Raw genomic sequence first — 14,703 nt, 5'->3', positions numbered from 1 at the left:
CCTGACTTTTTTATCATGAATACCAAACACAATCTGGTCACGAATCATGGATGCTTTGAGCTCAGAGAAATTACATGTCTGTGCTTTCAGTTTCAGATCAGTTATAAAGCTAGCAAAAGTCTCATTTTGTTGCTGTGTCCGAGAACGGAAGATGTATCTTTCATACGTCTCATTCCTTTTGGGAGCGCAAAGTGCATCAAATTTTTTTAGCACATCTCCTCATTTTTCTCTGTTCTCCACTGGATTAAATACAAATGTATTAAATACCTCTATCACCTGTGGGCCTGCAACCGTAAGCAGCAATTCTATCTTCCTTGCGTCTGGCTTCGTACCGAATCCGATGGCTGCAATGCAGAGTTCGAATTACTGTTTAAAAGTCTGCCAATTGTAGTCGATTTTTTCTGTGAGATTCAAACGCTCTGGTGGCTTCAAATTCTCCATGTCGCTTTTCACAATTTTCAGCAGATCTTCACCATCCTGGTACCATGTTATGTTCATTAATAAATAGACATTCTTATTATGAACACAGCTAGCTTTTGTTAGTTACTTTGTTGAGCACATGTGGACTGGTACAGTATCTGTAGAGGCTTCCATCTTGACTGCTTCCTTGTGGGTAGCCTAGTGCCTCATGGGTAATGTAGTCTTAATATATATACAGCTGGGTAGTGCAGTCTTATATACAGCTCTACACAGCTGTACGGCTCCACCTAGTGTCCACTATAGAATGACATGTTATTGATCGTTACAGTCCCCACTTAGGACACGGCAGACCAGCTGTTACATTTGGATTCAACTTTGCTTTCATCAACCATGTTGATATTTAGACAATGTGAAGTTTACACGATAAAAACTCATGTTCCACCAGACTCACTGCTACCACCTAAGCGTTCCTCAATCTTTCTGATAAAACCTGAGTGTTCATTTCTCACTCTGATATCTCCAGAGTATTGCTTACTCTCACTGATAGCTCCTCAGCGTCCCGTACCCTCTTCGATACATTCTGAGCGCCCCTTACACACTCTCATACCTCCCGAGCGCTCATTAAACCTCTCTGATACCGCCTGAGTTCCCTTTCCCTCTATAATACCTTCTGAGTGTCCGTTACTCTCTCTGGTATCCATTTAGAGCCCTCATACCCACGTGATACTATCTCAGAAACCCTTCAATTCCCTCACAGCTTCTGAGCTCCCCATTGCTCTGGCAATCCCCTCTGAGAAACTCTGAGACTCCCTGATGCCAGGAGCAACGTGTGTTTGGAATGTTGCGGTGCAGGAGAAAGTGGGCAGAAACAGCTGCCTTTACATCGTGTGCGGGGAAAGGTAAGTAGATCTTGTATGTGAGAAGAGCGCAGAAACGTTTTGCCTGAAACTGCGCCCTTGAGGCAAGTTTTGTGTTGTCGGGTAAACTGCTACAGTGAAAGCACAAAATTAAAACAGAACATATTGGAAATATTCAATAGATCAGGCAGCATCTGAAGAGAAATTTTCCTTTTACCAGACGTCACTGTCCACTTTCAATTACACTTCACGTAACTTATAGCTTACAATTTCAACTCCTCCGTGCAAGAAAAAGTTTGGGCTGAAATGAGGACTTTGCTGATTTGTGCAAATAGAGTGAGGCAGCAAAACAAAACTTCCCACTGCGGATTGGGCAAGGAAAGGACTCAGGAGTCTTGGATGCGTTGAAAAAGATCTAGTCTTAAATACAATAACGGTAGAATTCAAAACAATGCGTGTAGAGCACGGATGATTAGCGACCCACCGCCTTAACCCCTCAACCACCTCGCTCCATAAACAGAGCTCAGAAAGCTCTTTGTTTCCTTCTTTCTCAATGCAAAGCCCTTGACTCAATGCCGGCTTTCAATTATCAGTCACCAGTATCAGAAATGAAATCACACGGGTGTGGTAGCGTGGCCGAGCAGTCCAAGGCACTGAATTTAAAACTCCATTCTTTTCGGGGGCGTGGATTCGAAACCCACTCCTGTAATAAAATTGTATTGATTCTGTTGTTGCCCGAAGAAATGCTCGCTGCAAAGTTAAAAATATATGATGGAGCGAACGTTGATCAGGTCAAGTAGCATCTAGTGAGACAGGCACTTCATCAACAATCCCTTCATTAAGCAACATCATGCGCGAAAAAAATGTTCTTTTTATTCCTTCCTGGAACGTGGGCCTCGCTGGCAATCCCTATCAAACGTAATAACGACGAGGATGGGATCCAGAACCCACGCGTACAGAGCCCAATAGATTAACAGTCCATCGCCTTAATCTCTCGGCCACCTCGTCTCCACCATACACTGCTCTCAGCCATTCCATTTCCTGCTTTTTGCATTTAAGCAGAAATACCCTGAAAGAAAGTTCACTTCACCGCTTATTCTGCCCGTGCACACAGACCTACAATGTTGAAAATGTACAATCAGCTTAATGTAAGCAAAAGGCCTTCCGCTGCTTCAGTTGAGGGACTGTCAAAAATGGTCGGTTTGCAGCCAGATTCAGAAAAGAAAAAGCGTCTCCCAGTTAATTAAACGACCGCGGCAGGACTCCAACCTGCAATTTTTCGATAACTGAAAAACTCGCAACCGAATTCAGACGCCTTATCCATTAGGCCACGCGGCCGCTGAAGCTGCTGAGCCTCTTTTTATGGGGAGAATTGTGAGCAGATTCAAGGAAACTGCTCGAAAAAACAAGCGGATTGAGCAAAAGATAAACATATTTTAACTGAATGAACAGGACTTCTGCGAGCTGGGTTTGCACCAGCGCAGGGAATCGCAATGCAACTTGAAACATTACATCGGCGGCTCGTTGGTCTAGGGGTATGATTCTCACTTAGGAAATTTCTGTGGCTTAAAATGCGAGAGGTCCCGGGTTCAAATCCCGGACGAGCCCCGACACATTTAGTTAAACTCAACACCTCAGTCATGAAAGCTGAAATCGCTCTACTTTAAAAAAAACGGAATGATCCGGGACTGTGAGCACTCCCGGTGTAAACAGACCCAGAGTGATTAACAACTGACCACGACCCATTCCATTAAAGACAGTCCTGATTTGCAATGCTTATGAAATCGATGGCAACATAAATCGGACTGTTTCTATAATAGGCGGCCGATTACAATGCCGGCTTTTCTGTTGGACGACAAATTGAAGGTTTACTCCATTGTAATTTTTCCATTTATCTCCGTCATTTCTCTCCAGCCAAATGAACTGAGTGCAGGTGTCAGCCGTGATTCAGCGGCAGCAAAGTCAAGCAGCACTCCAGAGACTTGAGCACATAATCCAGGCTGACACTCCAGTGCAGTACTGAGGTAGTGCTGCACTGTTGGAGCCCCCGTCTTGCTAGTAAGACGTTAAACCGGGCCCTCCGATCCCATGAGAATATGCCGAAAAGAACGAGGATTTCTCGCCCATTATTTAGCTCTCAACCAAAGACACTAAAACAGAAAATCTCTTCATTAAGGTTGATCAATATTTTTGAAATTACATTGCCTCCTGAAGGAGAAATTTATGTTTCTGCTCCCTAAACATTTGCCTCTGGTCCCGCTACTCTTTCATTCGGTGACAATCTCAGCAGGAGAAAGGAGGAGTTCGACAATCTCCGAATCACGATCACTGCTCCACATTCATTCAAGAATTTGAAGAATTGCAGTGGTCTCTTTTAATTTTAACAAGATATGAGTAATGCATGGGGCACAGACCAGGAGCACCAGGGCGATTCTGACGAAATTGCATTTGAAAGTTTATTTTAGGCAAGTTTCAGTTAAAAGCTCGGAAAGGGGACCAGTATCAAACGTAATAACGACGAGGATGGGATCCGCATTCTCGATTAACAGTCCATCGCCTCAACCTCTCGGCCACCTCGTCTCAACCATGCACTGCTCTCAGCCATTCCATTTCCTGGTTTTTGCATCTAAGCAGAAATACCCTGAAAGAAAGTCCACTTCACCTCTTATCCTGCCCATGCACACAGATCTACAATGTAGAAAATGTACAATCAGCTTAATGTAAGGAAAAGGCCTTCCGCTGCTTCAGTTGAGGGGCTGTCAAAAATGGTCGTTTTGAAGCCAGATTCAGAACAGAAAAAGTGTCGCCGAGTTAATTGAACGACCGCGGCAGGACTCGAACCTGCAATCGTCTGATAACTGAAAAACCTCGCAACCGAAGTTAGACGCCTTATCCATTAAGCCACGCGGCCACTGATGCGGCTGTATCTCTTTTTATGGGGAGAATTGTGATCAGATTCAATTAAAATGCTCGCCAAAAAGAAACGGATTGAGGAAAAGATAAACATATTTTAACTGAATGAACAGGACTTCTGCGAGCTGGGTTTGCACCAGCGCAGGGAATCGCAATGCAACTTGAAACATAACATCGGCGGCTCGTTGGTCTAGGGGTATGATTCTCGCTTAGGGAATTTCTGTGGCTTAAAATGCGAGAGGTCCCGGGTTTAAATCCCGGACGCGCCCCGACACATTTAGTTAAACTCAACACCTCAGTGATGAAAGCTGAAATTGCTCTACGTTAAAAAAAACGGAATGATCCGGGACTGTGAGCTCTGCCATTTTAAACAGACACAGAATGATCCGGGACTGTGAGCACTCCCGGTGTAAACAGACCCAGAGTGATTAACAACTGACCACGACCCATTCCATTAAAGACAGGCCTGATTTTCAATGCTTATGAAATCGATGGCAACATAAATCGGACTGTTTCTATAATAGGCGGCCGATTACAATGCCCGCTCTTCTGCTGGACGACAAATTGAAGGTTTACTCCATTATAATTTTTCCATTAATCTCCGTCATTTCTCTCCAGCCAAATGAACTGAGTGTAGGTGTCAGCCGTGGCTCAGCGGCAGCAAAGTCAATCAGCACTCCAGAGACTTGAGCACATAATCCAGGCTGACACTCCAGTGCAGTACTGAGGTAGTGCTGCACTGTTGGTGCCCCCGTCTTGCTGGTAAGACGTTAAACCGGGCCCTCCGATCCCATGAGAATATGCCGAAAAGAACGAGGATTTCTCGCCCATTATTTAGCTCTCAACCAAAGACACTAAAACAGAAAGTCTCTTCATTAAGGTTGATCAATATTTTTGAAATTACATTGCCTCCTAAAGGAGAAATTTATGTTTCTGCTCCCTAAACATTTGCCTCTGGTCCCGCTGCTCTTTCATTCGGTGACAATCTCAGCAGAAGAAAGGAGGAATTCGACAATCCCCGAATCACGATCACTGCTCCACATTCATTCAAGATGTTGAAGAATTGCAGTGGTCTCTTTTAATTTTAACAAGATATGAGTAATGCATGGGGCACAGACCAGGAGCACCAGGGCGATTCTGACGAAATTGCATTTGAAAGTTTATTTTAGGCAAGTTTCAGTTAAAAGCTCGGAAAGGGGACCAGTATCAAACGTTATAACGACGAGGATGGGATCCGCATTCTCGATTAACAGTCCATCGCCTCAACCTCTCGGCCACCTCGTCTCAACCATGCACTGCTCTCAGCCATTCCATTTCCTGGTTTTTGCATCTAAGCAGAAATACCCTGAAAGAAAGTCCACTTCACCTCTTATCCTGCCCATGCACACAGATCTACAATGTAGAAAATGTACAATCAGCTTAATGTAAGGAAAAGGCCTTCCGCTGCTTCAGTTGAGGGGCTGTCAAAAATGGTCGTTTTGAAGCCAGATTCAGAACAGAAAAAGTGTCGCCGAGTTAATTGAACGACCGCGGCAGGACTCGAACCTGCAATCGTCTGATAACTGAAAAACCTCGCAACCGAAGTTAGACGCCTTATCCATTAAGCCACGCGGCCACTGATGCGGCTGTATCTCTTTTTATGGGGAGAATTGTGATCAGATTCAATTAAAATGCTCGCCAAAAAGAAACGGATTGAGGAAAAGATAAACATATTTTAACTGAATGAACAGGACTTCTGCGAGCTGGGTTTGCACCAGCGCAGGGAATCGCAATGCAACTTGAAACATAACATCGGCGGCTCGTTGGTCTAGGGGTATGATTCTCGCTTAGGGAATTTCTGTGGCTTAAAATGCGAGAGGTCCCGGGTTTAAATCCCGGACGCGCCCCGACACATTTAGTTAAACTCAACACCTCAGTGATGAAAGCTGAAATTGCTCTACGTTAAAAAAAACGGAATGATCCGGGACTGTGAGCTCTGCCATTTTAAACAGACACAGAATGATCCGGGACTGTGAGCACTCCCGGTGTAAACAGACCCAGAGTGATTAACAACTGACCACGACCCATTCCATTAAAGACAGGCCTGATTTTCAATGCTTATGAAATCGATGGCAACATAAATCGGACTGTTTCTATAATAGGCGGCCGATTACAATGCCCGCTCTTCTGCTGGACGACAAATTGAAGGTTTACTCCATTATAATTTTTCCATTTATCTCTGTCATTTCTCTCCAGCCAAATGAACTGAGTGTAGGTGTCCGCCGTGGCTCAGCGGGGGCAAAGTCAAGCAGCACTCCAGAGACTTGAGCACATAATCCAGGCTGACACTCCAGTGCAGTACTGAGGTACTGCTGCACTGTTGGTGCCCCCGTCTTGCTGGTAAGACGTTAAACCGGGCGCTCCTATCCCATGAGAGTATGCCGAAAAGAACGAGGATTTCTCGCCCATTATTTAGCTCTCAACCAAAGCCACTAAAACAGAAAATCTCTTCATTAAGGTTGATAAATATTTTTGAAATTACATTGCCTCCTAAAGGACAAATTTATGATTCTGCTCCCTAAACATTTGCCTCTGGTCCCGCTACTCTTTCATTCGGTGACAATCTCAGCAGAAGAAAGGAGGAGTTCGACAATCCCCGAATCACGATCACTGCTCCACATTCATTCAAGATGTTGAAGAATTGCAGTGGTCTCTTTTAATTTTAACAAGATATGAGTAATGCATAGGGCACAGACCAGGAGCACCAGGGCGATTCTGACGAAATTGCATTTGAAAGTTTATTTTAGGCAAGTTTCAGTTAAAAGCTCGGGAGGGGGACCAGTATCAAACGTAATAACGACGAGGATGGGATCCGCATTCTCGATTAACAGTCCATCGCCTCAACCTCCCGGCCACCTCGTCTCAACCATGCACTGCTCTCAGCCATTCCATTTCCTGGCTTTTGCATCTAAGCAGAAATACCCTGAAAGAAAGTCCACTTCACCTCTTATCCTGCCCATGCACACAGATCTACAATGTTGAAAATGTACAATCAGCTTAATGTAAGCAAAAGGCCTTCCGCTGCTTCAGTTGAGGGACTGTCAAAAATGGTCGGTTTGAAGCCAGATTCAGAACAGAAAAAGTGTCGCCTAGTTAATGGAACGACCGCGGCAGGACTCGAACTTGCAATCGTCTGATAACTGAAAAACCTCGCAACCGAAGTCAGACGCCTTATCCATTAGGCCACGCGGCCACTGATGCAACTGTACCTCTTTGATGGGGAGATTTGTGAGCAGATTCAATTAAAATGCTCGCCAAAAATTAGCGGATTGAGGAAAAGATAAACATATTTTAACTGAATGACCAGGACTTCTGCGAGCTGGGTTTGCACCAGCGCAGGGAATCGCAATGCAACTTGAAACATAACATCGGCGCCTCGTTGGTCTTGGGGTATGATTCTCGCTTAGGGAATTTCTGTGGCTTAAAATGCCAGAGGTCCCGGGTTCAAATCCCGGACGAGCCCCGACACATTTAGTTAAACTCAACACCTCAGTGATGAAAGCTGAAATCGCTCTAGGTTAAAAAAAACGGAATGATCCGGGACTGTGAGCTCTGCCATTTTAAGCAGACACAGAACGATCCGGGACTGTGAGCACTCCCGCTGTAAACAGACCCAGAGTGATTAACAACTGACCACGACCCGTTCCATTAAAGACAGGCCTGATTTTCAATGCTTATGAAATCGATGGCAACATAAATCGGACTGTTTCTGTAATAGGCGGCCGATTACAATGCCCGCTCTTCTGCTGGACGACAAATTGAAGGTTTACTCCATTATAATTTTTCCATTTATCTCCGTCATTTCTCTGCAGCCAAATGAACTGAGTCTAGGTGTCAGCCGTGGCTCAGCGGCAGCAAAGTCAAGCAGCACTCCAGAGACTTGAGCACACAATCCAGGCTGACTCCCCAGTGCAGTAATGAGGTAGTGCTGCACTGTTGGTGCCCCCGTCTTGCTGGTAAGACGTTAAACCGGGCCCTCCGATCCCATGAGAGTATGCCGAAAAGAACGAGGATTTCTCGCCCATTATTTAGCTCTCAACCAAAGACACTAAAACAGAAAATCTCTTCATTAAGGTTGATAAATATTTTTGAAATTACATTGCCTCCTAAAGGAGAAATTTATGTTTCTGCTCCCTAAACATTTGCCTCTGGTCCCGCTACTCTTTCATTCGGTGACAATCTCAGCAGAAGAAAGGAGGAGTTCGAAAATCCCCGAATCACGATCACTGCTCCACATTCATTCAAGATGTTGAAGAATTGCAGTGGTCTCTTTTAATTTTAACAAGATATGGTAATGCATGGGGCACAGACCAGGAGCACCAGGGCGATTCTGACGAAATTGCATTTGAAAGTTTATTTTAGGCATGTTTCAGTTAAAAGCTCGGAAAGGGGACCAGTATCAAACGTAATAACGACGAGGATGGGATCCGCATTCTCGATTAACAGTCCATCGCCTCAACCTCCCGGCCACCTCGTCTCAACCATATACTGCTCTCAGCCATTCCATTTCCTGGGTTTTGCATGTAAGCAGAAATACCCTGAAAAAAGTCCACTTCACCTCTTATCCTGCCCGTGCACACAGATCTACAATGTTGAAAATGTACAATCAGCTTAATGTAAGCAAAAGGCCTTCCGCTGCTTCAGTTGAGGGACTATCAAAAATGGTCGGTTTGAAGCCAGATTCAGAACAGAAAAAGTGTCGCCGAGTTAATTGAACGACCGCGGCAGGACTCGAATCGTCTGATAACTGAAAAACCTCGAAACCGAAGTCAGACGCCTTATCCATTAGGCCACCCGGCCACTGATGCGGCTGTACCTCTTTATATGGGGAGAATTGTGAGCAGAATCAATTAAAATGCTCGCCAAGAAGAAACGGATTGAGGAAAAGATAAACATATTTTAACTGAATGAACAGGACTTCTGCGAGCTGGGTTTGCACCAGCGCAGGGAATCGCAATGCAACTTGAAACATAACATCGGCGGCTCGTTGGTCTAGGGGTATGATTCTCGCTTAGGAAATTTCTGTGGCTTAAAATGCGAGAGGTCCCGGGTTCGAATCCCGGATCGAGCCCCGACACATTTAGTTAAACTCAACACCTCAGTCATGAAATCTGAAATCGCTCTACGTTAAAAAAAACTGAATGATCCGGTCATGTGAGCTCTGCCATTTTAAACAGACACAGAATGATCCGGGACTGTGAGCACTCCCGGTGTAAACAGACCCAGAGTGATTAACAACTGACCACGACCCATTCCATTAAAGACAGGCCTGATTTTCAATGCTTATGAAATCGATGGCAACATAAATCGGACTGTTTCTATAATAGGCGGCCGATTACAATGCCCGCTCTTCTGCTGGACGACAAATTGAAGGTTTACTCCATTATAATTTTTCCATTTATCTCCGTCATTTCTCTCCAGACAAATGAACTGAGTGTAAGTGTCAGCCGTGGCTCAGCGGCAGCAAAGTCAAGCAGCACTCCAGAGACTTGAGCACATAATCCAGGCTGACACTCCAGTGCAGTACTGAGGTAGTGCTGCACTGTTGATGCCCCCGTCTTGGTAGTAAGACGTTAAACCGGGCCCTCCGATCCCATGAGAGTATGCTGAAAAGAACGAGGATTTCTCGCCCATTATTTAGCTCTCAACCAAAGACACTAAAACAGAAAATCTCTTCATTAAGGTTGATAAATATTTTTGAAATTACATTGACTCCTAAAGGAGAAATTTATGTTTCTGCTCCCTAAACATTTGCCTCTGGTCCCGCTACTCTTTCATTCGGTGACAATCTCAGCAGAAGAAAGGAGGAGTTCGACAATCTCCGAATCACGATCACTGCTCCACATTCATTCAAGATGTTGAAGGATTGCAGTGGTCTCTTTTAATTTTAACAAGATATGAGTAATGCATGGGGCACAGACCAGGAGCACCAGGGCGATTCTGACGAAATTGCCTTTGAAAGTTTATTTTAGGCAAGTTTCAGTTAAAAGCTCGGAAAGGGGACCAGTATCAAACGTAATAACGACGAGGATGGGATCCGCCTTCTCGATTAACAGTCCATCGCCTCAACCTCTCGGCCACCTCGTCTCAACCATGCACTGCTCTCAGCCATTCCATTTCCTGGTTTTTGCATCTAAGCAGAAATACCCTGAAAGAAAGTCCACTTCACCTCTTATCCTGCCCATGCACACAGATCTACAATGTTGAAAATGTACAATCAGCTTAATGTAAGCAAAAGGCCTTCCGCTGCTTCAGTTGAGGGACTGTCAAAAATGGTCGGTTTGAAGCCAGATTCAGAACAGAAAAAGTATCGCCGAGTTAATTGAACGACCGCGGCAGGACTGGAACCTACAATCGTCTGATAACTGAAAAACCTCGCAAACGAAGTCAGACGCCTTATCCATTAGGCCACGCGGCCACTGATGCAGAAGTGCCTTTTTTTTATGGGGAGAATTGTGATCAGATTCAATTAAAATGCTCGCCAAAAAGAAACGGACAGAGGAAAAGAGAAACATATTTTAACTGAATGAACAGGACTTCTGCGAGCTGGGTTTGCACCAGCGCAGGGAATCACAATGCAACTTGAAACATAACATCGGCGGCTCGTTGGTCTCGGGGTATGATTCTCGTTTAGGAGATTTCTGTGGCTTAATAAATGCGAGAGGTCCCGGGTTCAAATCCCGGATGAGCCCCGACACATTTAGTTAAACTCAACACCTCAGTGATGAAAGCTGAAATCGCTCTCCGTTAAAAAAAAAGGAATGATCCGGGAATGTGAGATCTGCCATTTTAAACAGACACTGAATGATCCGGGACTGTGAGCACTCCCGGTGTAAACAGACCCAGAGTGATTAACAACTGACCACGAGCCATTCCATTAAAACAGGCCTGATTTTCAATGCTTAAGAAAGCGATGGCAACATAAATCGGACTGTTTCTATAATAGGCGGCCGATTACAATGCCCGCTCTTCTGTTGGACGACAAATTGAAGGTTTACTCCATTATAATTTTTCCATTTATCTCCGTCATTTCTCTCCAGCCAAATGACCTGAGTGTAGGTGTCAGCCGTGGCTCAGCTGCAGCCAAGTTAAGCAGCACTCCAGAGATTTGAGCACATAATCCAGGCTGACACTCCAGTGCAGTACTGAGGTAGTGCTGCACTGTTGGTGCCCCCGTCTTGCTGGTAAGACGTTAAACCGGGCCCTCCGATCCCATGAGAGTATGCCGAAAAGAACGAGGATTTCTCGCCCATTATTTAGCTCTCATCCAAAGACACTAAAACAGAAAATCTCTTCATTAAGGTTGATCAATATTTTTGAAATTACATTGCCTCCTGAAGGAGAAATTTATGTTTCTGCTCCCTAAACATTTGCCTCTGGTCCCGCTACTCTTTCATTCGGTGACAATCTCAGCAGAAGAAAGGAGGAGTTCGACAATCTCCGAATCACGATCACTGCTCCACATTCATTCAAGATGTTGAAGAATTGCAGTGGTCTCTTTTAATTTTAACAAGATATGATTAATGCATGGGGCACAGACCAGGAGCACCAGGGCGATTCTGACGAAATTGCATTTGAAAGTTTCTTTTAGGCAAATTTCAGTTAAAAGCTCGGAAAGGGTACCAGTATCAAACGTAATAACGACGAGGATGGGATCCGCATTCTCGATGAACAGTCCATCGCCTCAACCTCTCGGCCACCTCGTCTCAACCATGCACTGCTCTCAGCCATTCCATTTCCTGGTTTTTGCATCTAAGCAGAAATACCCTGAAAGAAAGTCCACTTCATCGCTTATCCTGCCCATGCACACAGATCTACAATGTTGAAAATGTACAATCAGCTTAATGTAAGCAAAAGGCCTTCCGCTGCTTCAGTTGAGGGACTGTCAAAAATGGTTGGTTTGAAGCCAGATTCAGAACAGAAAAACTGTCGCCCAGTTAATTGAACGACCGCGGCAGGACTCGAACCTGCAATCGTCTGATAACTGAAAAACCTCGCAACCGAAGTCAAACGCCTTATCGATTAGGCCACGCGGCCACTGATGCAGCTGTACCTCTTTTTATGGGGAGAATTGTGAGCAGATTCAATTAAAATGCTCGCAAAAAGAAGCGGATTGAGGAAAAGATAAACATATTTTAACTGAATGAACAGGACTTCTGCGCGCTGGGTTTGCACCAGCGCAGGGAATCGCAATGCAACTTGAAACATAACATCGGCGGCTCGTTGGTCTAGGGGTATGATTCTCGCTTAGAGAATTTCTGTGGCTTAAAATGCGAGAGGTACCGGGTTCAAATTCCGGACGAGACCCAGTCACATTTAGTTAAACTCAACACCTCAGTCATGAAAGCTGAAATCGCTCTACTTAAAAAAAAACGGAATGATCCGGGACTGTGAGCTCTGCCATTTTAAACAGACACAGAATGATCCGGGACTGTGAGCACTCCCAGTTTAAACAGACCCAGAGTGATTAACAACTGACCACGACCCATTCCATGAAAGACAGGCCTGGTTTTCAATGCTTAAGAAAGCGATGGCAACATAAATCGGACTGTTTGTATAATAGGCGGCCGATTACAATGCCCGCTCTTCTGTTGGACGACAAATTGAAGGTTTACTCCATTATAATTTTTCCATTTATCTCCGTCATTTCTCTCCAGCCAAATGACCTGAGTGTAGGTGTCAGCCGTGGCTCAGCTGCAGCCAAGTTAAGCAGCACTCCAGAGATTTGAGCACATAATCCAGGCTGACACTCCAGTGCAGTACTGAGGTAGTGCTGCACTGTTGGTGCCCCCGTCTTGCTTGTAAGACGTTAACCGGGCCCTCCGATCCCATGAGAGTATGCCGAAAAGAACGAGGATTTCTCGCCCATTATTTAGCTCTCATCCAAAGACACTAAAACAGAAAATCTCTTCATTAAGGTTGATCAATATTTTTGAAATTACATTGCCTCCTGAAGGAGAAATTTATGTTTCTGCTCCCTAAACATTTGCCTCTGGTCCCGCTACTCTTTCATTCGGTGATAATCTCAGCAGAAGAAAGGAGGAGTTCGACAATCTCCGAATCACGATCACTGCTCCACATTCATTCAAGATGTTGAAGAATTGCAGTGGTCTCTTTTAATTTTAACAAGATATGAGTAATGCATGGGGCACAGACCAGGAGCACCAGGGCGATTCTGACGAAATTGCATTTGAAAATATATTTTAGGCAAGTTTCAGTTAAAAGCTCGGAAGGGGTACCAGTATCAAACGTAATAACGACGAGGATGGGATCCGCATTCTCTATGAACAGTCCATCGCCTTAGCCTCTCGGCCACCTCGTCTCAACCATGCACTGCTCTCAGTCATTCCATTTCCTGGTTTTTGCATCTAAGCAGAAATACCCTGAAAGAAAGTCCACTTCACCGCTTATCCTGCCCATGCACACAGATCTACAATGTTGAAAATGTACAACCAGCTTAATGTAAGCAAAAGGCCTTCCGCTGCTTCAGTTGAGGGACTGTCAAAAATGGTTGGTTTGAAGCCAGATTCAGAACAGAAAAAGTGTCGTCTAGTTAATTGAACGACCGCGGCAGGACTCGAACCTGCAATCATCTGATAACAGAAAAACCTCGCAACCGAAGTCAGACGCCTTATCCATTAGGCCACGCGGCCACTAATGAGGCTGTACCTATTTTTATGGGTAGAATTGTGAGCAGATTCAATTAAAATGGTCGCAAAAAGAAGCGGATTGAGGAAAAGATAAACATATTTTAACTGAATGAACAGGACTTCTGCGAGCTGGGTTTGCACCAGCGCAAGGAATCGCAATGCAACTTGAAACATAACATCGGCGGCTCGTTGGTCTAAGGCTTTGATTCTCGCTTAGGCAATTTCGCTGTCTTGAAATGCGAGAGGTCCCAAGTTCAAATCCCGGACGAGCCCAGTCACATTTAGTTAAACTCAACACCTCAGTCATGAAAGCTGAAATCGCTCTGCTTTAAGAAAAACGGAATGATCCGGGACTGTGAGCTCTGCCATTTTAAACAGACACAGAATGATCCGGGACTGTAAGCACTCCCGGTTTAAACAGACCCAGAGTGATTAACAACTGACCACGAGCCATTCCATTAAAGACAGGCCTGATTTTCAATGATTAATGAAAGCGATGGCAACATAAATCGGACTGTTTCTATAATAGGCGGCCGATTACAATGCCCGCTCTTCTGTTGGACGACAAATTGAAGGTTTACTCCATTATAATTTTTCCATTTATCTCCGTCATTTCTCTCCAGCCAAATGACCTGAGTGTATGTGTCAGCCGTGGCTCAGCTGCAGCCAAGTCAAGCAGCACTCCAGAGATTTGAGCACATAATCCAGGCTGAATCTCCAGTGCAGTACTGAGGTAGTGCTGCACTGTTGGTGCCCCCGTCTGCTGGTAAGACGTTAAACCCGGCCCTCCGATCCCATGAGAGTATGCCGAAAAGAACGAGGAT

The 14,703-nt window shown here is 44.9% G+C and overlaps 3 non-coding genes across 3 annotated transcripts; 2 read left to right on the top strand and 1 right to left on the bottom strand.

Moving 5' to 3' along the window:
• Positions 1-2,795: 2,795 nt before the first annotated feature.
• On the top strand, positions 2,796-2,885 carry trnap-agg (transfer RNA proline (anticodon AGG)). Its single transcript is given in 2 exon segments — positions 2,796-2,831; positions 2,850-2,885. It is a non-coding gene; the product is annotated as a tRNA-Pro (tRNA).
• Positions 2,886-9,210: 6,325 nt separating this feature from the next.
• trnap-agg (transfer RNA proline (anticodon AGG)) lies at positions 9,211-9,301 on the top strand. Its single transcript is given in 2 exon segments — positions 9,211-9,246; positions 9,265-9,301. It is a non-coding gene; the product is annotated as a tRNA-Pro (tRNA).
• A 4,490-nt stretch (positions 9,302-13,791) lies between these two features.
• Positions 13,792-13,882, bottom strand: trnar-ucg (transfer RNA arginine (anticodon UCG)). The gene is given in 2 exon segments: positions 13,792-13,827; positions 13,846-13,882. It is a non-coding gene; the product is annotated as a tRNA-Arg (tRNA).
• Between the last annotated feature and the right edge of the window lie 821 nt (positions 13,883-14,703).

This window comes from Somniosus microcephalus, unplaced genomic scaffold (genome assembly GCF_052327205.1).
Source record: "Somniosus microcephalus isolate GS21.2 unplaced genomic scaffold, FLI_Smic_1.0 unresolved_chr1, whole genome shotgun sequence".
NCBI classification, from domain to species: Eukaryota; Metazoa; Chordata; class Chondrichthyes; order Squaliformes; family Somniosidae; genus Somniosus; species Somniosus microcephalus.
Note: the sequence above shows the minus strand (reverse complement) of the source record. Positions and strands in the feature narration are given on the sequence as shown.